Here is a 27,047-nt window from a genome sequence, read left to right on the forward strand (position 1 = left end):
TTGCATTTCTTGAGCCATCCTTGCATCCCCAGGGTGAGAATCATGCTTGTATCACAAGGATAAATCTCACGTGATTGTGGTGTTTGATTCTTTTAGTGTGTTGTTAAATTTGATTTGCTAGTACTTTGTTGAAAACTTTTGCATCTATATTCATCAGGATTATTGATCTATATTTTTCAGTATTTCTACTTTGTTGGCTTTGGTATCATGGTAATTCTGATGTAAAATGAGTTTCGGAGTATTCCCTTCTCTTTAATTTTTTGGAAGAGTTTGAAAAGAATTGACCCTAATTCTTCTTTAAATGTTTTTGTTGTTGTTGTTGTTGTTGTTGTTGTTGTTTATTTATTTATTTTGAGGGAGAGAGAGAGAGAGAGAGTGGTAGAGGGGCAGAGAGAGAGGGATACAGAGAATCTCAAGCAGGCTCTGCTCCATCAGTGTAGAGACCAATGTGGGACTCAAACCCATGAGACCATGAGATCATGACCTAAGCTGAAACCAAGTTTTGGGCACTTAACTGACTGAGACATCCAAGTGCCCCTCTTTATTCAATATTTGGTAGAATTAGGGGCACCTGGGTGGCTCAGTCAGTTAACCGTCTGACTTCGGATTCTGTGTCTCCCTCTTTCTCTGCCCCTCCCCCACTCGCACTCTGTTTCTGGCTCTTTCAAAAACGAATAAACGTTTAAAAAATTTTTTTAAATGCTGGTAGAATTCACCAAGGAAACCATGTGGTCCTTGGTTCTTATTTACTGTTTTTTTTTTTTAATGTTTATTTATTTTTGAGAGCTGAGCTGTCAGCACAGAGCCCAATGCGGGGCTTGAACTCACGAACTGCGAGATCATGACCTGAGCCCAAGTCAGCCGCTTAACCGACTGAACCCACCCAGGCGCCCCTACAGAGGGGGGGGGGGGGTGGTAATTGCAGATTCAATCTCCTTGTGATTTGTCTGTCAAGATTTTCTACTTCTTCCTGACTCAGTCTTGGTAGGTTACACGCTTCCAGAAATTTATCCATTTCTTCTAGGTTATCCAACTTGTTGGCATATTATTGTTCATAGTAGCATTTCATTAACTTTTGTATTTCCCTGGTTTCATTTGCATGTGTTCTCTTTCATTGCTGATATTATTTATTTGATTCTTCTTCTTTCTTAGTCTAACTAAAAGTTTCTCAATTTTATTCATCCACTCAAAGAGCCGGATCTTCGTTTGTTGATCTTTTCAATTGCTTTTTTGATCTCCATCTTACTTGTTTCTGCTCTGATCTTTGTTATTTCCTTCCTTTGTCTAATGTTGGATTAGTTTGGTTTTGTTGTTGTTGTTGCTTTTGTTATGATATTTCTTTCTTCTTAGTGTAGGCACTTATCACTACGAACTTTTTAGAACTGCTTTTGTTTCATCCCATGTTTGGTATGTTACATTTGCAATTTCACCTGTTTCCAAATATTTTTTAATTTCCTTTTCAATTTCTTCTTTGATCCATTGGTTGTTCAAGAGTCTGTTGTGTAATTTCCAAGTATTTCTGAATTTTCCAATTCAGTTTCATTACACTGTAATCACAAAAGATCCTTGGTTTGATTTCAATCTTCTTACATTTGCTAAGGCTCCTTGTTTGTTACCTAATGTGATATATCTTGGAGAATGTCCTTGTGAACTTAAGAAAAATGTGTATTCTGCTACTGTTTGGTAGAATACTCACTCATTGCTGATGGTAATTTAGAAAAAATGGTAGAGACTTTGGGAGACAGTCTGTGATTTATTACAAAACTATCCTATCTCTTTATAAGATCTAACATCATGTTGGATAGTAGAAATAATTCCTTAATGAACATTTTTATACAAGTGTGGATATATTTTCAAATTTCTTGTATTGATACCTACAGAAAAAGTTGCTAGGTCATATGAAAAATTTATGTGTATAGGTATTATTGAGTTTTGGGAGTTCTTTAAATATTTTGTGTATTATTAAATCAAATATATGATTGGAGGATTTCTTTCCCAGAACCCAGGATTGTATTTTCACTTTCTAAGTCATGCTTTTTGAAGCATAACGTTTTTGAACTTTATCGAAGTCCAAATTATAATTTCTTCATCGCTTATGCTTTTGGTATTGTATCCAAAAAATGTTTGCTTAGCCCAGGGTTATGAATATTTACAGCCATATTTTCTTGTAAGCCGTTTAAAATTTTAGGTGTGACATTTAGATCTATGACCCATTCAAGACAACTTTTAGGTATAATGTGAGGTTTAGGTTGAAATTTTTCATTTCGCAAGTGGATATCCAATTGTCTCAGAACTATTTGTTGGAAAGATTTTTTTTTCCCCACTAAATTGCCTTGGTGCTACTGTTGAAAAGCAAATAACCACAAATGGGAGGCTTCATTTTTTATTTACTTTCAATTCCATTTCATTGATTTATATGTCCATCTTATGCCAGTACCACAATGTCTTGATTAGTGTAACTTTGTAGTAAGCTTTGAGACAGACTCCAGCGTTTAAGCCTTCACATACCATTATTATCAAGGTCTTTGCCTATTCACAGTACTTTGTATTTTCATACAAATTTTAATAAAAAGTTGGTCAATTTCTGGAAAAAAGAAAAGAAAGAAAGAAAACTTGCTGTGATGTTGATAGAGATTGCTTTAAATTTATAGATAACTTTGGGGAGAATATCCATCAAACTAAGACTCAATAGCCTCTCAGTCCATGAACATAGATTGTCTTCTTTTATTTGGACCTCCTTTCATTTCTTTCAGCTTTTTTAAAGCTTTAAATGCATAAGCTGTGTGCTCCTTTTATAAAATTCACTCTTAAACATTTAATTCTCTTTGATGCTATTGTGAACAGAATGGTCTTAATTTCATTTTTGGATTATTTTTAATAGAGAGAGATATAATTGATTTTTCCACATTTGTCTCAGGTCCAGTAAAGTTGCTGGACTGCTTTATTAGGTTCTTGTTCTGTTGTTGTTGCTTTCATGTGTGGATCTCATGATTTTTATATTTGGGATTATTCTATAAGTGAAAAAAGGCAATTTTACTCTTCCTTTACACTCTCAACAATTGCTTTTCTTTTTCTTGTCTAATTATACTGTCAAAATCTCTAATGCAATGTGGAATGCATGGTGAGAATAGATATCCTTGCCTTGTCTTTGGTCTTAAAGGGAAGCATTCAGTCTTTCATCAAGTATGAAGTCAGTTGTAGCTTTATAAATGCTGCTTATCAGACTGAGGAAATTCTCTTTTATCCGAAGTGTATTGAGCATTTTTTTTTTTAAATCACAAATGGGTGTTGAATTTTGTCAAATGATTTTTCTGATTCAATGGAAATGATCATGTATTTTTCCATCCTTTAGTCAATTATTATGGTGCATTACATTAATTCATTTTTGGATGTTAAATCAACCTGACATATATGGGATAAATACTTTTAGTCATAGACAGTGTTTTCGTAGTTTAAATTTTTTTGGAAAAATTTTGGTATTGTGTAAAAAAAAGTTTAGTATTATCATTTTTCTAAAATTCTCAGAGAATTACAATCCTGGATTTTCTTTGTGGAAGACTTTTAATAATTCATTCAATCCCTTGTATGGGCCTATTCATATTTCCTACATTTTCCTAAGTCAATTTTAGTAATGTGTATCCTTCTACAATTTGTCCATTTCATCTAGCTTCTCTTATTTGTAGACATAAAGTTTCTCATTCATTAGCTTATCAACTTGGAATTATATTGACATTTTAAAAGAAACAATTTTTGTTTTATTGACTTTTTCTGTTTCATATCTTATTGATTCCCCATTATGCATAGTAATTTTTTTCTTCTGTTTGCTTTGGGTATAGTTCACTGTTCTTTTTCTTGTTATTCAGGTGGCAGCTTAGGTTAGTGATTTGAGATCTCTCTTCTTTCCTAATGTAATCAGTTTATTTTAAATATCTTTAATGTTTTATCATCATGCACGTAGATTAGGTCAAGAACTGTGTACAGAAGAGTCCTCTGTTTAAGATTAGAGTTGTATCTTTTAATTCTTACAAAGTTCAAAGGGAATCCGTTGCACGTTAGTGCCTCGTCTCTCCTATTTATGTTACCTCTTTCACTTTTCCTTGTGCTCTCCCCTCCTGGCCCAAATGAGTTCAGGGCTTTCAATTCAGCTTTACATGGCTGTGATGATCAGTACAATCAAATAACTGTTATTTGGTTTTTCTTTATTGGAGTTAATACATCTGAATTCAGCTTTTTTTCTCCCTTCTCATACAACCACAAATCTATTTCAAGGATTTATCTCCATACTTCTCCAGTCTGGATGCACAGAAGTGAGAAACTTGTATGTAGAACATTTGCAAGAAAATGAGACAAATTACACTGTAAAATCACCTGCTCCTAGCAAGATTCTTTTTAGCTTTTGTAATAAAAAAAAAATATCTGTCTCTTTGATTACTTAAAACTCCATTTCCCAATATTTCTTCCCCTTTGGTATTCCAGGCTGATAACTTTCAAAGAGAGGAAAAAGGATTAGTATTGTCCAAGCTTTAGGAAGAGAAGCATTGCAGGTGAAAAGCAAACAAACAAACAAAAAGTCTTTATTTTTATAGTTAGCATTACTATTATTTGTTACTTCAAATTCATATAAAAAATGTACGTTAGAATTTGTGTGTATGAAGACTACTTTGTAATCAGTTCAAAATGTCAGATTAATTTTTTCAATTAAATGTTACTGTAGCCTGTTAAGTGCTAGCTATTTTTCTTGGTATGGAAACACTAAGCTGGAATTCTAATGAAGGAAGAAAGGAGCCACGAATATGTACGATACTATACTTCAGCAAAATAATCATAAAATAATATTTGTTTTTTCTTTTGCCGGGCATCTGAAAATGCTTATGTACCAAAAGTGGTTAAAACAAAATACAAACATTTTTAATTGTTAAACTTTTCCTAATAGTAAGAGATTTTATTCTTGAACATCAGAGGTAGATCGATGTGCTTGGCTCTCACAAGGATATGTAAGATTTTTATATGCAAAATAGCGATTGCCAGATGTGCTTTATCTATATTAGATGGAAGAGGAATATAAATGAGGTCAAGTACTCAGCGTGCATAGCATGACATTTCAAAATGTTTCTAGTCACACATCTTATTTTCAGTAACATCTTAAATCTGTCAGTTGGTAAAATTAAATGACATTCCCTAAGACATCATTATTTTAGAACCTGGAAAGGGAGAATACTCATTTAGTATCTTCTTTTAAATTAGCAATTTCGAAGAGAGGATTACATCATCGCTTAAAATTCAGGGGTGAAAATAAAGGAAATTAATTGGCAGGACCCTGAAGTATAACTTTGATGTCATGAATCTAAATGTTTGCAATAACTATAAACCTATGATGTAAATGCGATATGCTTATACTGACTGGTGCATCCTCCAAAGAAAAATTAAAAGCATATATCTCTAACCAAGGAAAGCACAAAGTTTGTTTTAAATATTGATGCACTTGTGATAGATGCATGTCAGTCCGGAAGAAATACAGCTATTACCAGCCATGAAGCAACATAAAAAATAATTCTTATAAAAAGCATCTTAAAACAAAATCATTACAAAACGACTACATCTTTCATCATCTGCCAAGTTTTTGAAATTGTTAAATTATAATAATGCAGGAAAGGACAGCCTCATCAATAATTGAGAAACTTCATAAATTGCATTTAAATGATGTGTGAAGAACAGAAAAAAATAACATCGGACTTTGGAAAATATAGAAAAAGTAAAACTTTTCTATTGCCATCTCTGTAGTACCTATAAGGTGACAGGAACCATGATACAAGATATATGTAGATTATTTCTAATAATTTAAACATTGCTGAAGATGTGTGTCCTCTTTTAAGGGTGAAAACTCCTGTTTGTTATCACTTACTGGCAGTTGGAAAAATGAAGGTTTGAACTGAGTTTACCAAACATAAATTTCATGGGAAGAGTTTTTCAGGTCTCAGGTATCACTACCATTTATCTAATTATTTCTTTATTGACCTGAAAAATATTATTCATTTAATAAATGTTTTAATATCTTCTTTGTGCTAGTCATTAATCAAGTTTGTGGCAGAAAACAGTGGATAAACAAAAACCTATGTCATAATGGAGTTTACAGTTTAGTAAGGTACTCATATACACACAAAAATAAGCAACAAAATAGAACATATAAAATGTTAAGTAGTGAAACATGTCACAGAAAAAAAATAAGGCAGGGAAAGTTGGAATCTGGTTGGGAAGGGTGGTCAATTGTAATTAGATTAGCTAGGGAAAGGCTCGCTAAGACAGTGATTTTGCACAAAATGTGAAAGAAGTAAGAGGATTTACGGGAATTTTATATGGAAAATAGAACTCTAGCATGAGAAAATATTAAGTAAAAACACTTTGAGATGGTAGTATGTTTATATTTTTGAATACATGTTAGTTTGTATAACTACTTTGCCAGAAAACTTCCATCAACTTTTCATCTCATTCATAGTAAGGATCAAAAACCTTACATCTGTATTACAGCTGTATTTTTCCTGTATCTATCTCCTCTTGCCTACAAGTTGCCTTCTTCCACATTTCTCTGTCACTATAATTATCTCTTTCTGTCTCAAGGATCACTTGAACTTCTCTGTTAAGTGTAAACTATAGATAACAATGGAAAAAAAAAACAGAAAGAACATTTAATAGACAATAAAGCACTCAGAGATGATAGTTGCTTGGACCAGCATGGTAAAGTGTAAGTGACAAGAGAAGTGGTTGGATCCTTAATATATTTGGAAGGAATTGCCAACAAAATGTTATGACTGACTGATGGTGGAGGGTAAAACAGATTCAGAAACAAGTGCAGGGTATTTGGCCTACAAAACCAGAAGGAAGGAGTTGTTGCTTCCTGAGTTAGAGAAGAAAAGGAATAGAACAAATCTGAGGAAAATATCAGGAGTTTGTTTTTGACTATCTTTACTAAGCACATTAAACACACTATTGGAGGTATTAAATCAGCATATATAAGTCTGAACTTCAGATAAAAGTCTCAGATAGTTGATATAAACTTAAGAGTCTATTTCAATAGGCTTTATTATTATTTAGACATGGGGGGCCAACATTATTAGGTATGGTCAATGAGGAGGAGAATGCCATTGATACTTTAATGACACACTGTTGCAAGGTAGTTTTTGATACAAATCTCAAAAGAGAAAGAATACATGTCATGCCATGGGGGATGGACTACATGGGGAAACCCCAGGATCAGTCATGAGGCAGGGGAAAGAGAGGACCCATGGGCAAGAGATTTTATTGTGGTTTCTGTGGGAAGGAACAGGTAAGATGACGTAAGAAAACTTAATACTGACTAATTTGACTAATGTCAACGGACTCTGGGGCATAGGTGCTGTCCCCAGTTGTCTGATGTCTAGTACTGGAGCTATCAGGGCAAGTGTCTAGTGGCCTAGGGTGTGAAAGTCTGAAAAAGGAGGCTGGTGGGATTGTAGACTCTGTATTTGTTGGTTGGCACTTGAAAGTGCCTGGGAGCACCTGGGAGATGAATTCTTCTCAAAGAAGAGAGTGATGAGGGATGCAGGAAACCAAGGCAATGTGATTCAGAACAAGGTGTTTCTAGCGTATGTATGCAGGGCAGATGTTAAAGCATCAAGTTTACATAAGTTAGAAACATGTCAAATACAGAGTTGTCACTGGTAGGTGGTTTTTAAAGCTATGGTTATGAATATCTTTAAAGCAGAAATGAAAAGTGAAGTACTTGAAATGATTGGTAACAGATAGAAGTTGGTGCAGTAAGAGAATCCTCAGGGTCACAGCTAATAGCATCCTCAATGAGGAAAAACTGAGAGCTTTCCCCCTAAGGTCAGGAACACAACAGGGATGTCCACCACTGTTATTCAACATAGTGTTAGAAGTCCTAGCCTCAGCAATCGGACAATACAAAGAAATAAAAGGTATCCTAATCAGCAAGGAGGAAGTCAAACTTTCACTCTTTTCAGATGACATGATACTCTATGTGGAAAACCCAAAAGATTCCACCAAAAAACTGATAGAATGGATACATGAAGTCAGCAAAGTCACCAGATACGAATTCAATGTACAGAAATCGATTGCATTTCTATGCACCAATAATGAAGCAGCAGAAAGAGAAGTCAAGGAATCCATCCCATTTACAATTGCACCAAAAACCGTAAAATACTTAGGAATAAACCTAACCAAAGAGATGAAAAATCTATACGCCGAAAACTATAGAAAGCTTATGAAAGAAATTGAAGAAGGCACAAAGAAATGGAAAAACATTCCATGCTCATGGATTGGAAGAACAAATCTTGTTAAAACGTTGATACTACTCAAAGCAATCTACATATTCAATGCAATCCCCATCAAAATAATACCAGCATTCTTCACCAAGCTAGAACCAGCAATTCTAAAATTTGTATGGAACCACAAAACACCCTGAAAGGCCAAAGTAATGCTGAAAAAAAAAAAAAAAGCCAAAGCTGTGGTATCACATTTACAGACTTCAAGCTCTATTCAAAGCTGTAATCACCAAGACAGTACAGTACTGGCACAAAAACAGACACATAGATCAACGGAACAGAATAGAGAACCCGGAAATGGACCCACAAATGGATGGCCAACTAATCTTTGACAAGCAGGAAAGAATATCCAATGGAAAAAAGAGAGTCTCTTCAGCAAATGGTGTTGGGAAAACTGGATAGCAACATGCAGAAAAATGAACCTGGACCACTTTCTTATACCACACACAAAAAATAAACTCAAAATGGATGAAAGACCTAAATGTGAGACAAGAAGCCATTAAAATCCTCGAGGAGAAAACAACAACCTCTTTGACCTCATCTGCTGTAACTTCTTACTTGACATGTCTCCAGAGACAAGGGAAGCAAAAGCAAAAATTAACTATTGGGACCTCATCAAAATAAAAAGTTTCTGCACAGCAAAGGAAACAACAAAACTAAAAGGTACCAATGGAATAGGAGAAGATATTTGCAAATGACACATCAGGTAAGGGTTAGTATCCAAAGTCTATAAAGAACTTATGAAAATCAACACCCCAAAAAAACAATCCAGTGAAGAAATGGGGAAAAGACATAAAGAGACACTTTTCCAAAGAAGACATTCAGATGGCTAACAAGACCCATGAAAAGATGCTTAACATCCCTCATCATCAGGGAAACACAAATCAGAACCACAATGAGATACCACCTCACCCCCATCAGAATGGCTAACAATAACAACTCAGGTGACAACATGTTGGAGAGGATGCAGATAAAGGAACCCTTTTTAATTGCTGGTGGGAATTCAAGCTGGTGCATCCACTATGGAAAACAGTATGGAGGCTCCTCAAAAAATTAAAAGTAGAATTACCCTATGACCCAATAATTGCACTACTAGGTATTTATCCAAAAGATACAAAAATGTTGATTCTAAAGGGCACATGCACCCCAATGTTTATAGCAGCTCTATCAACAATAGCCAAACTATGGAAAGAGCCCAAATGTCCATAGATTAATGAATGGATAAAGAAGACGTGATATATACATTTAATGGAATACTCCTCAGTGATCAAAAAGAATGAAATCTTGCCATTTGCAACAACGTGGATGGAACTAGAGTGTATCATGCTAAGTGAAATAAGTCAGAGAAAGACAAATATCATGTGATTTCATTCATATGTGGAATTTAAGAAACAAAACAGATGAATATAGGGAAAGGGAAGCAAAAATAAGATAAAAATAGAGATGGACACAAACCATTAGAGACCCTTAAAAACAGAGAAGAAACTGAGGGTTACTGGTGGGATGTTGGGTGGTGGGGAAGGGCTAAAGGGGTATGGAGCATTAAGGAGGACACTTGTTGGGATGAGCACTGGGTGTTATATGTAACTAATGAATCACTAAATTCTGTTTCTGAAATCATTCTTACACTATATGTTAACTAACTTGGATTTAAATTTTTTTAAAAAGTTTAAAAAAAGATATGCAAAAACAAAGAAAAAGGCTTCTGCGCAAGTGAAGAAAGCAATCAAAAGAATTTGTCCCTGAGAAGGCATTTATGTTTAAGAGACAAAGATTTTAAATAAACTATTTTAAATATTTAAAAAACTAAAAGAAGTGGGCACCTGGGTGGCTCATTCAATTAACTCGCCATCTCTTGAATTGGGCTCAGGTCATGATCTCATGGTTCATGAGATCAAGCTCCATGTCAGGGTCCACTTATTAAAGATTGAGCATGGAGCCTACTTAGGACTCTCTCTCTCTCTCTCTCTCTCTCTCTCTTACTCTGTCCTGGCCCCCCACTCGAGTTCTCTCTCTCTCAAAATAAATAAATAAACTTTAAAAAAAACTAAAAGAAGTTATACCTAAAGAACTAAAGGAAAATATGAGAACAATATCTCCCAGAGACTATCAATAAGGAGATAGAAATTATAGTAGAGAACAAAGTAAAATTCTGCAATTGGAAAATACAACTGAAATAAATATTTTATCATTTAGAAGAAGAACAGTGAAGTTTAATATAGGTCAATTGAAATTATCTAGTCTAAAGAGCAGAGAGAAAAATAAATTAATAAAAATCAATGTCCTCAAAGACCCACGAGGCACCATAAAAATTATCAATACGTACATAATGAGAGTGCAAGAAGGTAAAGAGAGAAAAAAAGGATTAAATGAATATTTGAAAAAAATAATCACTGAAAACTTACCAAATTTGATGAAAACATGAATCTACCCACTCAAGCAGCTCAATAAACTCCAAATAGGATAAATCTAAAGTTATCTATACTTAGACACAATGTAATCAAACCATTGAGAGTCAAAAAGAAAACCTTCAAACGAGCAAGAGAGGTGACTCATAATGTACAGGAAATCCTCAATAAAAGTAAGACCTGAATCCTCATCAGAAACCCTGGAGGGTTGGAAGTTTTGTAGGTTGTGAGATGATACAAAGTCCTGAAAGAAAAAGTTTATCAACAAAGTATTCTATATCCAGTAAAAGTATTCTTTAAAATTCAAAGAGAAATGAAATTCCTAAATCAACAAAAAATGAGAGAATTTATCAATTGTATTACCAGTTAAATCCTACTTGGTAATGGTAGTATACATATGGTATATTTGTATATGTTGCTGGATTTGGGTTCCTGGTATTTTGTTGAGATGTTTGCTTTTTTTTTTTTTTACAGGGGATATTGGCCATACCTTTCTGTTTTGTGTAGACTTTTGTCTGATTTTGGTATCAAAATTAGATACCTCATAGAATAATACTGGCCTCATAGAATAAGCAATATTTCATCCCTTCACAATTTTTGAAAGAGCTTGTTAAATATTATTATTAATCTTTGAGTGTTAAAGATTAATTAAAATTTGTTTGTTAAAATTTGCTGGTGAAGATATCTAGTCCCTTTTATTGTAGGAATTTTTAAATCATTAATTCAATGATTTTACTGGTTATTGGACTATCTATATTTTTTTATTCCTTTTTGAGTTGGTTTTGGCAGTTTATTCTTTCTCAAAGTTTGTCTATTTTTTTCTTGGTTATCTATTATATTGGCATACAATTGTTCACTGTATCCTTCTGTAACCCTTTTTCTGCAAGTTTGGTAGTAATATCCCACCCTCATTTCTTTACGTTCTCTCTCCTTCTGTCTTAAGTCAGTAGCTAAAGGTTTGTCTTTTTTAATCTTTAAAAAGAATTAAATTTGGTTTATTGATTTTCTCTATTACTTGTCTATTTTCTATTTAATGTATGGCCATTCTAATCTACATCATCTGCTTTTCCTGCCTTCTTTGTGTTTGACCTTTTTTTTTAATTTTTAAAATTGGGCTATTATTGATTTGAGATCTTCCTTTTTAATATTCAAGTTTATAGCTGTAAATATACCTCCAGGCACTGCTTTCGCTAAAGCTCATATGTTTTGGCATTGCTGGATTTTCATTGTCATTCATCTCAAAGCATTTTCTCCTTTTTTTAGGATTATTTTTAAGTCGATGGTTATTTAGTTTTGTGTTGTTTAATTTTCACATATTTTATAATTTCCTACGTATCTTTGTTACTATTGTTGACAGTATCCTTGAGTCAAAAAGTGTCTGAAGAACTCCTCTGTGTCCTGAGCCAAACTGTATTGTTCGACTCAATAATCCTTGATTTCAAAAGGAAGATTCCTATTTACTCCCCCTTTGTGCAGCCCTTCTTTCAATCGGTTCACCTGAATAATTTTCATTCTTTCTTTAGGTGTCAATTTAAGTCACTTTTTCAATCTATGAAGTATTCCCCCATGTATATATTTTCCTTTCATTCATTAATACCTCTGTCAAAGCACCTATTGCTTTCTATGATCATTACAAATTTTCTTGTCATCATCTCATACCCAGTTAGAGCCCACCTCATACCCAGTGTCTGACAAGTACAATAATATGTACTGAGTAGGTATTTGCTAAAGGATTATGAACCCTAAATGGCACGGTCCCAACTCCCTGTTGTCCTATTACACACTCACTCACTTTGCTCTGGCTGCACTACATTCCTTGGCATCTCCATTTACATTGTCATGTTCCTGCCTCAAATCTTTGGCATTTGTTTATTGCCCTTGCCCTGAACTATTCCCTTCACAGCCTTTTCTCCCCATCTCAAATCACAATAGGTCAAACTGGACCTATTACAGGCTTATACTTGTATTTATCACTCATTATTATATGCTTAGAGCTTCAAATATTGTTCAAGAAATAATTTTCGAAAAAACAAGTGAATAGATGAATGAGTGAAAAGTGGGTGGGAATGGGGAGACAAAAAGATAGGGGATTTCTTAGGAGCATAGTTTAATATGCAATAATACCTTTGAGGTGGGCGCCTGGGTGGCTCAGTCAGTTGAGCATCCAAGTTCAGCTCAGGTCATGATCTCGTGGTTCATGGGCTCACGCCCCTCGTCGGGTTCTGTGCTGACAGCTCAGAACCTAGAGCCTGCTTCAGATTCTGTCTCTCCTCTCTCTTGCCCCTCACCAACTCACACACTGTCTCACTCTGTCTCTCAAAAATAAATAAATGTAAAAAAATAAATACCTTTGAGGAATATTAAATAAAAACTTGTGCCTATGTACCAAGCTGTTTTCTAGGCATTTAAAATACAATATTTAATTGAATCTTTTGAAGTCCTTTTGAGACAGATATTATTAAAATTTTAAACAATAATTAATTTAAAAAATTTTAAACAGTATTTATGTGGCAGAGCCAAGGCTCAACCTATTATTTGACTTGAGTGTCTTTTTTTACAACATATATTCTAGGACTTAGAGTACAAAATAACAAGGTGCCAAATATTGAGGGAGAAATTTAGACCTGATTTAATTTCTTTGAATGATTAGAATTCACCTTGGAATATCAAAAAAAAAAATTTTTTTATTTCAAACTGTCAAGTTTAAAGCTAATTAATTTCTTGTCAAAATCATTTCTCTAAAATATAGCCAGTTAACAAGGAATGTTAGTGAGAAATATTAACGCATTAACAGATAAAACAGTATTATTCTGACTCTTTAATATATGCACTGCATTGGTAAAATTATTTTCAAAAATCTGGTTTATAGTAATTATTTGGGTACAAACATACAGATACTTCAGATAGATTATTTTTTCAATCTCCTTTGTTAGCGGTTATTATGTTAAAAGATTAAAAATAAGGGTGCCTGGGTGGCTTAGTTGGTTGAGCAACCGACTTGGGCTCAGATCATGATCTCACACTCTGTGAGTTCAAGCCCCATGTCGGGCTCTGGGCTGACACCTCAGAGCCTGGAGTCTGCTTCAGATTCTGTGTCTCCCTCTCTCTGTGTCCCTCTCCTGCTCATGCTCTGTCTCCCTCTGTCTCTCTCAAAAATAAATAAATATTAAAAAAAAATTTTAATATTAAAAATAAATAAATGGCTTGTTCTAAGTTTCTACAAATGGTAAATTTATAAATTGATTTTAGTTGAGGTATCAACATCGTAACAAATATAAATATAAATTATGTACATATACACTTTCTGTTCATTTTAATCACTCTAGAAAGCAATAAAAATATACAAGTTCAAGCAACTATTGTGTAAAATTAAAATTTCCAAATATTTTCTATGTTTTCTGACTTAACTTTTTTGTGTTTGTTCAAGATTGTTTTGTCAATATTTTCTTTTGCCACCCACATCCCACAGTTCATTGTTCTGGGGTAGCAACCCTTACGCTCCATTTAATGTTCCTTGCTTATATCATTTTTGGGCGTAGACCTCAAAAGTGACCCCATTTCGGAAAATAAACCATATCTCACTCCGTCTCTGAGATTATTTTTGTCAGACCATGTGGCCCTTATCCACAGCAGCCTAAGTGACATTCCAAGATAGTGAGGACTCTTCTGATATGCTTCAAATTATATCCTTTCCAGAATCCTAGTCCACAATCTCTTCTAGAGTGCTGCTAACTATCAACACAGAGAGGAGTCAAAGATCCTCCCTTATGAGAATTCTACCCTCTAGAATACAGCTGGCAACAGATGATCAGATATTTGCCAATACTGCTACAGTTTGAGATCTAAAGCAAAAAATCACCAATTATCTTCAGATTTAAATCAGAAGAACTTCTTAGATAAAATCTTCAATCACAATAAAATTTGAAGCAGAAAAAATCCTTTACTTCTCAATAACCAGTATCTCAATATGTACCACCAATATATTGTAGGAGAAGTAATTCATGCACCTTTGTTTCTCTACCTTTATTTGAGATACATTATTTTTAGGTAATTAATTAATCTGGATTACGAGGAAGGAAAAAAGAGAAACAAGATTTTTTTGAAAACATATCAAAGGGTTTATTTCCACATATGCAAAGTGCCCTTGAATAGCCAATAATCTATAATGATTGAAAATGCATTTTGCCCATGAAACATATAACCGCTTATATTATTGCTTAATATATCTTATACTTACAACTAGACAATGCCCACTGGTATATTAAAACTCTATGATTCCAACAGAAAAGAAACTTCCAACATAGTATTTTAGAGTTGCTGGAAATTGTTTGAACACACTTTTTTTCCCCTAAGTAATATTACTTGATACTAATAAAATTTTTCTTTGAAATCTTTCTCTACTGCAGAGTGACTGATGCTTTACTTCCGTGGATATCCCAAATGTATCACTAAGGCAGAATAGTAAGGCATGACCTTCTGCAGGCTAAATAAATAAATAGGTTGAGGTTTTACTTTTGTAACAGTGGCAAGATTAGTTAACTTAATCATTAAGCTAGACTTTACATATTACCATTTAATACACTCCTTCACTGAGCACACATGATTTCAACTTATTATGATTTTACTCTGTTTGATTTTTTAACCCCTATCTTTATAGATAATCAACACCTCAGAAAATGAAAGCTTGGCAAGGGGAATTATTAAGCCTCTTCAATAGAACATAAACTGGCCCAAGAAGCATTATGACCAAGACATGGTAGAATTGACCCATCTTAGGGGCTCCTAGGTGGCTCAGTTGGTTGAGTGTCCAATTTCAGCTTAGGTCATGGGCTCAGGTCATCCTCCCACAGTTCGTAGGTTTAAGCCCCAATCAGGCTCTGTGTTGATATCTCAGAGCCTGGAGCCTGCTTCAGATTCCGCGTCTCCCTCTCTCTCTGCCCCTCCCCTGTGCTCTCTCTTGAAAATAAATAAACATACTTACCTGGCAGGGGAGATACCATGATCACGAAGGTGGTTTTCCCAGGGCAAGGCTTATCCATTGCACTCCGGATGTGCTGACCCCTGCAATTTCCCCAAATGTGAGAAACTCGACTGCATAATTTGTGGTAGTGGGGGACTGAGTTCGCGCTTTCCCCTATTAAAAATAAATAAATAAACAAACATTAAAAAAAAAACAAAAAGGGTTGACCCGTGTGATTTTTTTTTCTTTTTCTTCTCAATCTATGACAATACTGTTAAAAGCTGAAAGACTTCTATCTAAAAATATTTCAGGAAATCAATTCAATATCATTCAATATCAAAATACAGTGGTTTTCACATTAAAAAGATTTTGGAAACTCTGCTGTTTTATGTTTAACCACCTTAGAAAGCCAATAGGAAGCACTGTCAACAGAAGTTGAGTCCTGTATCACAACAAAACAAAAATGTCACTGATTCAACCAAAACCTTCCATAGGGCAAAAAAACCAAACCCATGAAATGGTAAGGGAAAAGAAGTGGATAAAATCTCCATAAAACTTCTGTCTTGAAATAAATTCTGTTCTTCAGGATTCTCTGTTATATCGATTAGTTTCTTGAATCTTTTGTCAATGCCAACTGCTATCTGTGTCCCATCTTCAGGTAACTCTTGCTTCTCAGCTTGACCCTAATGACTACGTTCTTCACACTCCTCCATTATTTTCCAAGTTTCCACCTCAGAGGACCCAGTCTACTTTTCTCTTTTTGTTCTATGATGGGGTACACCCCTGATAAACTGCCATTATAATACTCAATTCACAGAATTGCAGATTTGGCAAGCTCCAGTCACAGCCCAAAGACGCACATCTAGAGGGCCTTAGATTCGATGGGATGACTGTTTTGTACTCTTGAATTTTTATTTTCCAAACCGGGTTGGCATTTTGTTTATCAACTTATTTGATTCACAAATAAATAAATAAATAAATAGGTATTAAGACATTTATCTTTAGACTTTTAACTTCAGCTCAAAAATGTAGAGAGCTGAGCTCATAAGGCAAACAACCAACCTGAAATGGAGGCATAGAGAAGTCGGGGGCCTGCAGCTTAAAACAGAACCCACACACTAGTTTTCATGGGGAATGTGCCACTAGACGCCACAGAAGCCAGTAGGAAGATGAAATGATAAAATGTAATGCATTGCTGAAGGCTGAGCGTGGGCTAGCATGGAAGTCAGAAGTCTATAGACCACTCATATTTGCAGTCTCCGTCCTTTTTCAGGTGTCACCTTTAGGAAACCCACCAGGCTTTCTTGGGGGAGCATAGGAGAGAATACCTCTGACGTGCTGACTTGGGTAAGAAAACAGCAACTGCAGGGATTCGCTAACATCCTTTGCCCCTATTTCCCTTATTAAAATGCTTAACCTGGGGCTCCTGGGTGGCTTAGTCGGTTAAGTATCCGACTCAGGCTCAGGTCACGATCTCACTGTTCATGGGTTCGGGCCCCGTGTCAGGCTCTGTGCTGACACCTCTCAGCTGGCAGCTCAGAGTTTGGAGCCTGCTTTGGATTCTGTGTCTCCCTCTCTCTTGCCCTCCCCACCTTTCTCTCTCAAAAATAAGTAAACATAAAAAAAAAAAAGGCTTTATCTGTAGAGGGAGAACAAGGAAGCACTATCCTGCAAGCCAATCCAAGAACCTTAGAGAACTCAAATAGGATAAATAACAGAGGTAAACAAACAAAAGCCCACACCTAGAAGCAGCATGTTTGAGCTGCAGAAATGCAAAAGATAAAGAAAAAATCTTGAAGGTGTCTGGCAGAGGGCGGTGGTGGTATACTTGCAAAGACGAGAATAAAAATTACAGCATTATTTTCATTGAAGACTCTATAAGCAATAAGGCAATGAAGTGACCTCTTTAAACTGTTAAAAAAGAAGATAAAATCTTATTAACTCAGAATTTCACACTCAGCAAAAATATCCTTCAAAAATGAGAAAAACAAAGTGCTGCTCAAGCAAACAATAATTGAGGGAAATTATTGCCTATAGACTTACTCTGTAAGAAACATTAAAGGAAATTCTCCAGCGAGAAGAAATATGGTATAGCAGAAACATGGAATATAATAAAAATCAGAAATGGAATAAATAAAGTAAAACTCTCCTTTTTTAATTTCTTGTTGTTAATTGCTCTAAACAATAAACCATGTCAAGCAATGATAATAACAAAGTATTGGCTGTAAACTGAATGTCTGACAACAATGGTACAAGGGATAGGAGGGAGAAATTGGGAATAAGTAGGATAATATCTTTACACTACAGTTAAAGAAGTATAATAGTATTTGAAGGTGGACTCAGATTATTTAAAATCTCTATTTTAAACCCTAAGGCAACTACTAAAAAAGTTAAAAGTTATAAATATTATTAAGTCAATTGAGATAAAAGGAAATAATGGAAAATTTTCAATTAAAACAAGGAAAAGAATAGAGAAAGAAAAAAAGATATTTAAAAACTACAACAAATAGGAAACAAGCAAGAAGATACATTTCTAATCCAACTATATCAATAATAACTTTTAATGTTAATGATCTAAACAGTTAAGATACAGAAATTGTCAGATCTGATTTTAAAAAGCAATAAACAACCCATTTATGTTTACATGAAGCCTCATTTTAAATGTAAATACCTTTATAAATTAAAAGCAATGGCTAAAGAAATATATATCATTCAAACACTAACCAAAAACAGCTGGAATAGCTGTATTTATTGCAGGTAAATTAGACTTCAGAACAGAGAAGATTATCAGGGATAAACATAGACAGATATTATATAACAATAGAGACACATTTTCGAAGATGATGTAACACTCCTAAACATGTATTCAGCTAATAGCAGAGTAGTATAAAACATGAGGCATAAAACAGTAAATCTTAATGGAAAAATAAACAATTCCACATGACAGGAGCTATGGTGAATACAGAATTTATGCTCCATTTAATGCACCAACATTCAGAGGAAATAATGCTATTGTATTAAGAAAGACTGTGACCCAGTATATCCTTATATGCTTAACTCTACACAAATGTGGAACTTTTGAAAAGAAATGAGTCATTTACAAGGGAACTGGTTCTGGGAGAGGAAAATGAATGATGGGCGTTATGAGGAAAGTCGACAAATACACATGCTTTATAGTGATCCTGTGGGAGCAGTTTTCTTTGGGATAGCATTCCTGACTAACCTCCTGCTGGCGGTGGTTTTTATAGTACTAGGGCATGTACCAAGGGCAATGAGTCAAGGCTAGACATCTCCTCCAGTGAAATCCTCCCTATACCTCTGAAACTCTTACTTTTCTTTCTCTTATCAGCTGTATTTAATATTGGAGGGGAAAGTAATTATGAGAGGTGCCTGTCAGAAGCCACAGGGATCTGTACATCAGCCTATCTCCATTGATGTTTTAATTACTGTCGCCTCACAACTCTTAATGTAAAACTAAGCATTGGGATGGGGTAACATGGAGACTTAACTACGCACAGCTGCTTCCTAAGCTACATTCTGTATCTCTGAATTAATAGTGTACATTAAGTCTCTCTGACTTAAAGTGCACAATGGGAAGCACATTTGAAAAATCCAGAGTTACTCAGCTTCTCGCAGATTTTCTGAAATACCTCTGTTCCTAGTGAGTTACAGGTGCTTTTCAGCGATGTTCCCAGAGTTTTCTGGAGAATATATGCACATATATGATCACTGAACTCTACCATCGATGTACGTGGACACATGTACAGCAATTTGGAGCTGAATTTCCGGGTCTGGCATTCTAAGTACTCTTCTGATATAGTGAACCACATTTTATTGTGACGATTCGTTTCTTATACACTTTTGCATTAAAAAAATAATTGGACATTGATTATGAAGAGTTTTTATCATAGTGGTCTCAGAAAATCTGAAATGAGAAAATACAAAACATTTAAGGGATTGTTTTAAATCACGTAGACTGTACATTATTTTCAGGCTAAATTCTGAGACTACTGCCATGGTTGCTACTCAATACATATTTATTGAATAAATGATCTCATCCTGTCCTCACTCAACAATTTTAGGTATCATATGTTCCAGTTATCTATTGCTGCGTTGAAAATCATCCCAGAACTGAGTCTCTTAAAACAACTATCCGATACATTTTGTTCACAAATCTGCAATTTTGGGCAGGACTTCATAAGGACAGTTGTTCTGTGCTCCATATGGTATGAGCTGCAGTGGACCAAAGATGGAAGTAACTAAAGATTCAGCCACTCACATACCTAGTAGTCGATTCTGTCTGTCGTTAACAGCTTCACTGGGCCTCCGACTACAGCACTTATACGAGGCCGTTTTGTGCCTTTGCTTGATTTACTCATGACATGATGGATGGTTAAGTTCTAAGAGTAAGCAACCCCAAAGAACAAGAGAGCCAGAAGAAAGACCACTGTCTTTTCTGACGTAGATTCAAATGATGTAGAATCACTTCTGTGGTAATCTGTTCATTTAATATGAATTAATAAAATTCACATGGGTTCAAGAGGATGAAAATATGGTATCACTCTTTAAAGGGAGGAATCTCAAAGAATTTGTGGGCATGTTTAAAGCCACTCAAATCCTCTGTCTGGCCACATGTTATTTATATTTCTTCCACAAGCAAAATTCATTAATTCCCTTTTAAGACCCCCTAAAAACTTGTCTATTCAGTATCAGATTTCAGCTCGAGTTCTAAGATCTAAATTATGTAAATATGTACTTCAAGTATTTTTCTTGAATATGCCAGCGAGAGTATAGTTCTTCTTTATCTGAAAACCTATTAACTAAAGAGATTTCTCTTCATTCCACACAACAAACATACAGTGATTCAAAATGGAAAAAAAAATAAAAATAAAAGATAGGTGCACAACAATCACTAGTCCATAGTGATTCCGAAATCCATCAGGCATATTGCCAGTTCTTTAATTAAAGTTTAAAAGTACTTTCCAGAAGTTGTTCACCATGGCTCCTGTCTCTCTCTTTCAGGGTCTTGGTTCCCCTTTCTGAGTCATTCTTTCTTTTCCGTAAAACATAGACCATATTTTCAATACTATAGATTTTCCAGCCTGTCTCTGACCTTGGAGGTTTAGGGATCTAATTACCTATTTAAATTGTTTCTCTCAGTACAAGCTGGTATATATTCCTTAAACAAGGAATTGACTTTTTTAATAAATCAATTTATAATCTATTGCATTAGGCAAAAGCAATACCCACTAATCTCTTGGGTTTATGAGACAGTGGCCTTATGATTCCTAGAAGCTCTGTTGTTTAACAGTATTCTATTCATTAGTAGTGAGTCAATAGCCAGTTCTAATTCCAGGGACAGGGAACACGACTCCACTTCTGTATGGGTAGAGGAGGATCAAAGAATTTGCAAACAAATTTAATACCTCAGTGTCACATAAATTTAATTTTGATTTTAAATATTTTTTGCAAATTTAATCCAGTTTGTAAGTACAGAATATTCTACGTTAACTTGGTGAAGGAGTAAATAAAATATTATTTCTTTTGAGCTAAATTGAGTGAAGTCATTTCTAGATTGTGTGCCCCAGTTTCTTTGCAACTTATGTCATTCACATTTTAAGACACCAGGTGTAATGTAAATGGAATAAGAAAATATGTGTGAAAGAGATACATAGGCAGGAAAGTTTTTCAGAATTAAAGCATAGAATTATCATCATTACCAGGAAGAAACTTTCTTCCTTAATTGGTTGTAATTCCATTGTGAATTGACATGCTATCCCATAAAAAAAATTGCTTTTCCTTTAAAATGAGAAACGATTATTTTTCCTTTTTGGAAATGTATATTTCTAAGGTCACAGAAATGAGAAGGTTTGCTCTAACATGAACTTTCTCTTAGTCTTTCTGCATACCAAGTTTCCTAAATCTAAAGTGCAAAATGTAAAAATAAATAAAGTGCAAAATGTAAATGGTATTAGACACCTTCTGCATCTATATCATAATCATTAATTATATGTGAGCTCTTTGTAAAACATTATAAAAATATGAAATCTATATATAGCTGTAGTTTTCATTAATTCTATTTAATGATATAAGCCTATTTCAAAAATAATACATCCGAATTAGTACATGACTGTCAAATTATAAACCCCGAATACAATACTATCGAAATGACTCAACCATTCAAATTCCATAGAATTTACATGGTCGTTGCCCTCATTCTCATGGACAATAGTCTCTAGGAAATAAAATTAAAAGAAGCACTGTGTTTATGTTGCTTGAGCCATATATTTATTTTACACTGAGATGTAAAATATCTAGGCAATAAAAATAAGTATCTCCTTTTTCTTGTTTAACCAAAAAGCACAAAGACAAGTTAGTCAAAATTATGGCTGAGAGAGAAGCCATCTTTATTTATTTTTTAATTTTTAAAGCTAATTGTTTAGCATGCTTAAGCAACTTTAGCTATTTTCCACCTTCCTTCACACTCATTCTACCAATTGCAGTGATCCTTTGCCTCTGATCAATATCCAATAGCATGAAACCTTTCCAGCAATGCTTATTCGAGTGTGTTTCGCATTAATGATCTTGGTCTGCTGGAAAACCAATTACACATTTTCCATTTAAGCTCTGCTCTGTGATGGATAATGTTTGCATTAAAGATCTGTCAGCTGTGGTTTGCTGCCAGTCGAGGGGCATACATAACTGAGATGGCTTTAGGAAAAATGGCCCAAGCAAGATGTTATTTTCAAGAAACTCTTGAAATAAATAAAGATAGTGAAATTATTTGTCATTATTTTCTTTACTTAATAAACCATATTTACCTATGCTCTAATGTCTCAAATGACATACCACTTATGCTATTTCAAAAATGGAAGTTAATAAATATATATCCAATGTCTTTCTTGGGAAAAATCGGGCAAGATTATGAAAAATCAATTCAACCATAGTCTATTAAATGCTTAATATATGCAAGGGACTGTGTTAAAAGCTTAAATTTTATTACTTTATTTATGTGAAAAAGATAGTATTTATAGACTTGGGTAAATATATATAGTTATATACTTTAAATATTTATATATTTATAATATATATATTTTTTATTTTTATACATAATATATTACTATATATTAATATTTCATATATTAATGTATACTCTATTCATAGTAATATACATAGATGCTAATAATATTTACCTCTATAGGAAAGTAGTTGAAAATCTAGAGAGGAAAGGTGACTTATTCGTTTTTCTGAATACACTTGTCATTTTTTCCATGTGCTTATTTTGTCTTATTATTTAAAAATCTATTTTAAAATTAAAAAATATTCAAACCCAAACCAGTAGACCTATATCAATTTAGCTTATCAGGAGCAACGTACTGCTATCATTACTAAAAAATAGTTAAATGATTTTAGGGAATTAGTGTTTGAATCATTAAAGCACAGAAGTATAGTGACTGTGACTAAACCAACTGAACAGGCCAAAGTATATAGTGCATCAAGGATGTCAACGTACAGGACATTCAAAAATCTCAATCTTTCTGGGAAAAGTATTGAATTAGCAAAACTGTTACTGGATAGAAGCACTTCTTTGAATATATGAAGGATTAAAAAAATTTTGAGTCAGCACAAAATCTTTTAAGTATCCATATTAATTTATGGCATTTCTCCAAGGGTCTCTCAAATTCATTTGACTCTTTCAGATATCACCCAAAACTAAAATTGAGAAAGATAATAATCCATGTGTATAATTTTTCTTCCACATGTACTCCTTACTGTTCCTAAAATTTGGAATGGTGTGAAATGTTGTTAATACAGTATACTTTAGTTAGTCTAAAATTTTCAGAATCTATCTGCATAAAAACAGAATATATTATACTTTTAAATTACATTTATTTCCAATTATTTCTATCATAATGGTTTATAAATACATTAAGTAATGGTATATCAGCTGAAAATTATAATCATAAGTTCTGATATTCTAAAACCTCAAACAGTCAGTTTTTTCAAAGTGTCCTACTCTAGACTGGTGCTATCACTCACATTTATCCTATTAAGGTTTTTATAAGAGTGTCTCTGCTTATCAACTGCATAGATTTGAAATAAAAAGATTTGTAAATCAAAATAAAACATTTTAAATACATATCTAAAAAAATTAGACATTAGGAGAACCTGGGTGGCTCAGTCGGTTAAGCATCTGACTTCAGCTCAGGTCATGATCTCATGGTCCGTGAGTTCAAGCCTCGCGTGGAGCTCTGTGCAAACAGCTCAGAGCTGGAGCCTGCTTTGGTTTCTGTGTCTCCTCCTCTCTCTGCCCTTCCCATACTCATGCTCTGTCGCTTGCTGTCTCTCAATAATAAATAAACATTAAAAAATTTTTTAAGTCTAACAAAAAAATAGACATTAGACCAATTACTATTTTTTCAAAATATTTGCAATTCATTTGGTTGACTGGCCATTAACATTTAGTGAATTTCTTGATCTGAACCAGGCTTCATGCTAAGGGCTTTACACAGATTATCCCACTGAGTCCTCACAACAAACAAAATCTGTTTTATAAATGAGATATACAAGGCTTAGAGGGGCGTGGTAATTTTTCTAGGTACCACAGACCTTCAATAGCAGAACTGGGTTCCTATTCCTGGGAGTATGACTTTATGTTCTAAGCTCTTAAAATCTAGGTTATACTCCTAATTTGAAAAATGTGCACTTAGTTTTTGTTTGTTTGTTTTTGTTTATTTGCTTTTCTGCAACATATTGAGTTCAGATGGTTGATTTGAATTGATAAAAATGACCTCTCTATTCATGCATGCTGTACACATACCTGAGTTAAGGTAGGTGGTAAAGGACAAATATATATTAGTTTGACAAACTGAGATTATAATTCGTTAGCATTGAAATCATTTCTAAAATGATTTTCTCTTTCTTTGGAGAAACTGAAGCATGCATGCAGAATCCTTTATAATTCTTGCTACATATATATAATGTTTAGAATTTCCCCTGAGAACACCGTATGATCTCAGAATAACTCCACGTATCTCCAGTTCAACAAAAGAATTTAAAATATATGCCATTACTCCTTTCATCATAGTTTTTTACTGTAATTTCTCTATTCTTCATAATCATAGTTTAATACAAATGTAATGCAGATAGCCATAATGTATAAGATTCTCTACAGATTTCTAAACAAATTGTGGGCACCTGGGTGGTTCAGCAGGTTGAGTGTCTGACTTCGCCTCAGGTCATGATCCATGGTTCCTGAGTTCAAGCCCCACATCAGGCACGTCACTGTCAGTGTGGAGCCCACTTCAGATCCTCTGTCTCTCTCTCTCTCTCCGCCTCTCTTCCACTCACCTCTCAATCTCAAAAATAAACATTTTTAAAATAAAACTTTTTAAAATAAAATAACATTTTTTAAATAAACAAATTGGTGTTCCTTCACATCTCTAATCACATATCTCAAAATCACAATGTCTACCTTACGTTATTATAACTTACCTCTAAAATCTTTCCTCCAGTCATAGTGCACTGCTTCCTCGCAATATCATAAAATATTTCTAAGGAATAGCTCATCTGTTACCTGAGAAAATAAGTTGAAGAATTGGAACATATTGTAACATTGAACACATTGTCTCAATCCAAATGCATCTTTTAAAAAAAGCCCAAGTTCTACAGCTGGGCAATGAAGAACAAACATTATTGTATTATTTTGAAACAAATATTGGAGGTTACTTTTAGAATAAGTTAATGTACTGACCTAACACAAAAAAATCTGGTTTAGAAGTATATCAACATATTTTTAAATAGCTTTCACAAAAGTACCTTGAACTTTTTGTATTTTTATAATTATGTGTATAATTGCTATATCTTTATAAACTTATGACTTTATTCTGATTGCATACTTGGAAAGCCTGGAAAAGGTGGTAGATACTGGATCAATTTTAAGACTAAAAACAACACAGAGGATTGTTACAAGTTCGAAAAGCATTCTATATTTGTTGTGTAAAATGTACTATCATCATGGATATTTAACATGTATAATTTTATAAAGTTATGTTTTAAACACTATACATTTCTGGAAATAAATTTGATTCAACAAACATGTTTTGAGTGCTACCTTGGCATGTGGGCCTGAGACCCACACCTGATTTCAAATAACTCAACATTGAAATCCCAAGTTCTACATAGGTGTTTACTGCACTGCTAGGCAAAGCTCTCACAAACTGGTTACCTGTCCCCAAATCAATCATCATTGAAGTGTAATATTTAAAAAGCCAATTAGGGGCGCCTGGGTGGCTCAGTCGGTTAAGCGTCCGACTTCAGCTCGGGTCAAGATCTCACGGTCCGTGAGTTCGAGCCCCGCGTCGGGCTCTGGGCTGATGGCTCAGAGCCTGGAGCCTGCTTCCGATTCTGTGTCTCCCTCTCTCTCTGCCCCTCCCCCATTCATGCTCTGTCTCTCTCTGTCTCAAAATTAAATAAACGTTAAAAAAATTTTTAAAAAAATAAATAAATAAAAAGCCAGTTAACTAGCAGGGAGAGATCTGTAATATCAAGAACACAAGAGAAGGCATAGAAAATTCAAGTTCTATAAATGATAGTAATTTAAAAGTGTAAAAGTTCAGCAACCATACATAAAAAAAATTCAATGTTTTAGGAGCGCCTAGGTGGTTAGGCGTGGGACTTTTGATTTTGGCTCAGATCATGATCTCACCGTTGGCGATGATCTCACGGTTCGTGAGACTGAACCCCACGTCGGACTCCAAACTCAGCATGGAGCCTGCTTAGGATTCTCTCTCTTCCTCTTTCTGTCTGCCCCTCCCCATTATGTTCTCTCTCTAAATAAATAAGCATTTTTTAAAAAATTCTATGTTTTAAAACAAGGAACCACTCTGTCTTTTGTTTTTATCCTTAGTACTCTACCAATTGCTTCTTACATTAATTACATACTAGCACCAAAATGACCTTCCCAATCTGGTAAATAATGTTAACCCTAAAATTAGACTAAGTCAAATCGTTTACGTCCTTTGCACTCAAACAATTCAACAAAGAAGGCAATAGGAGAAATACATGTGAATGCCCTTCCTTCTGGCAGAAAGTAAAACCCTGCGGTCGTGTCTGCTTGTATTAGCTTATCATGTAGTGCAAGGACTATTTTATGCATTTTAAACAGATAGAAAAGCAATTTAATTGATATTTTCCAAGGTATACCTTGTATATTTCATTTAAATGTTATGTAATCCTTTTGTCTCAATTTGTATTTTTTTAATGTTTAAGTCACTGCAATTTTTCTAGGGCATTCTAGAAATTTTTGGTATGTACTTTCATAGCTTAAATCATCTTTTAAATCCAAATAATTTATTTATA

General features: G+C 34.2%; 1 non-coding gene across 1 annotated transcript; it reads left to right on the top strand.

The window, feature by feature from the left end:
* Positions 1-15,699: 15,699 nt before the first annotated feature.
* LOC132693493 (U1 spliceosomal RNA) lies at positions 15,700-15,863 on the top strand. Its single transcript, XR_009616860.1, has one exon. It is a non-coding gene; the product is annotated as a U1 spliceosomal RNA (small nuclear RNA).
* The last annotated feature ends 11,184 nt before the right edge of the window (positions 15,864-27,047 follow it).

The sequence above is a fragment of the Panthera onca genome, chromosome B1 (genome assembly GCF_046562875.1).
Source record: "Panthera onca isolate mPanOnc1 chromosome B1, mPanOnc1 haplotype 2, whole genome shotgun sequence".
NCBI classification, from domain to species: Eukaryota; Metazoa; Chordata; class Mammalia; order Carnivora; family Felidae; genus Panthera; species Panthera onca.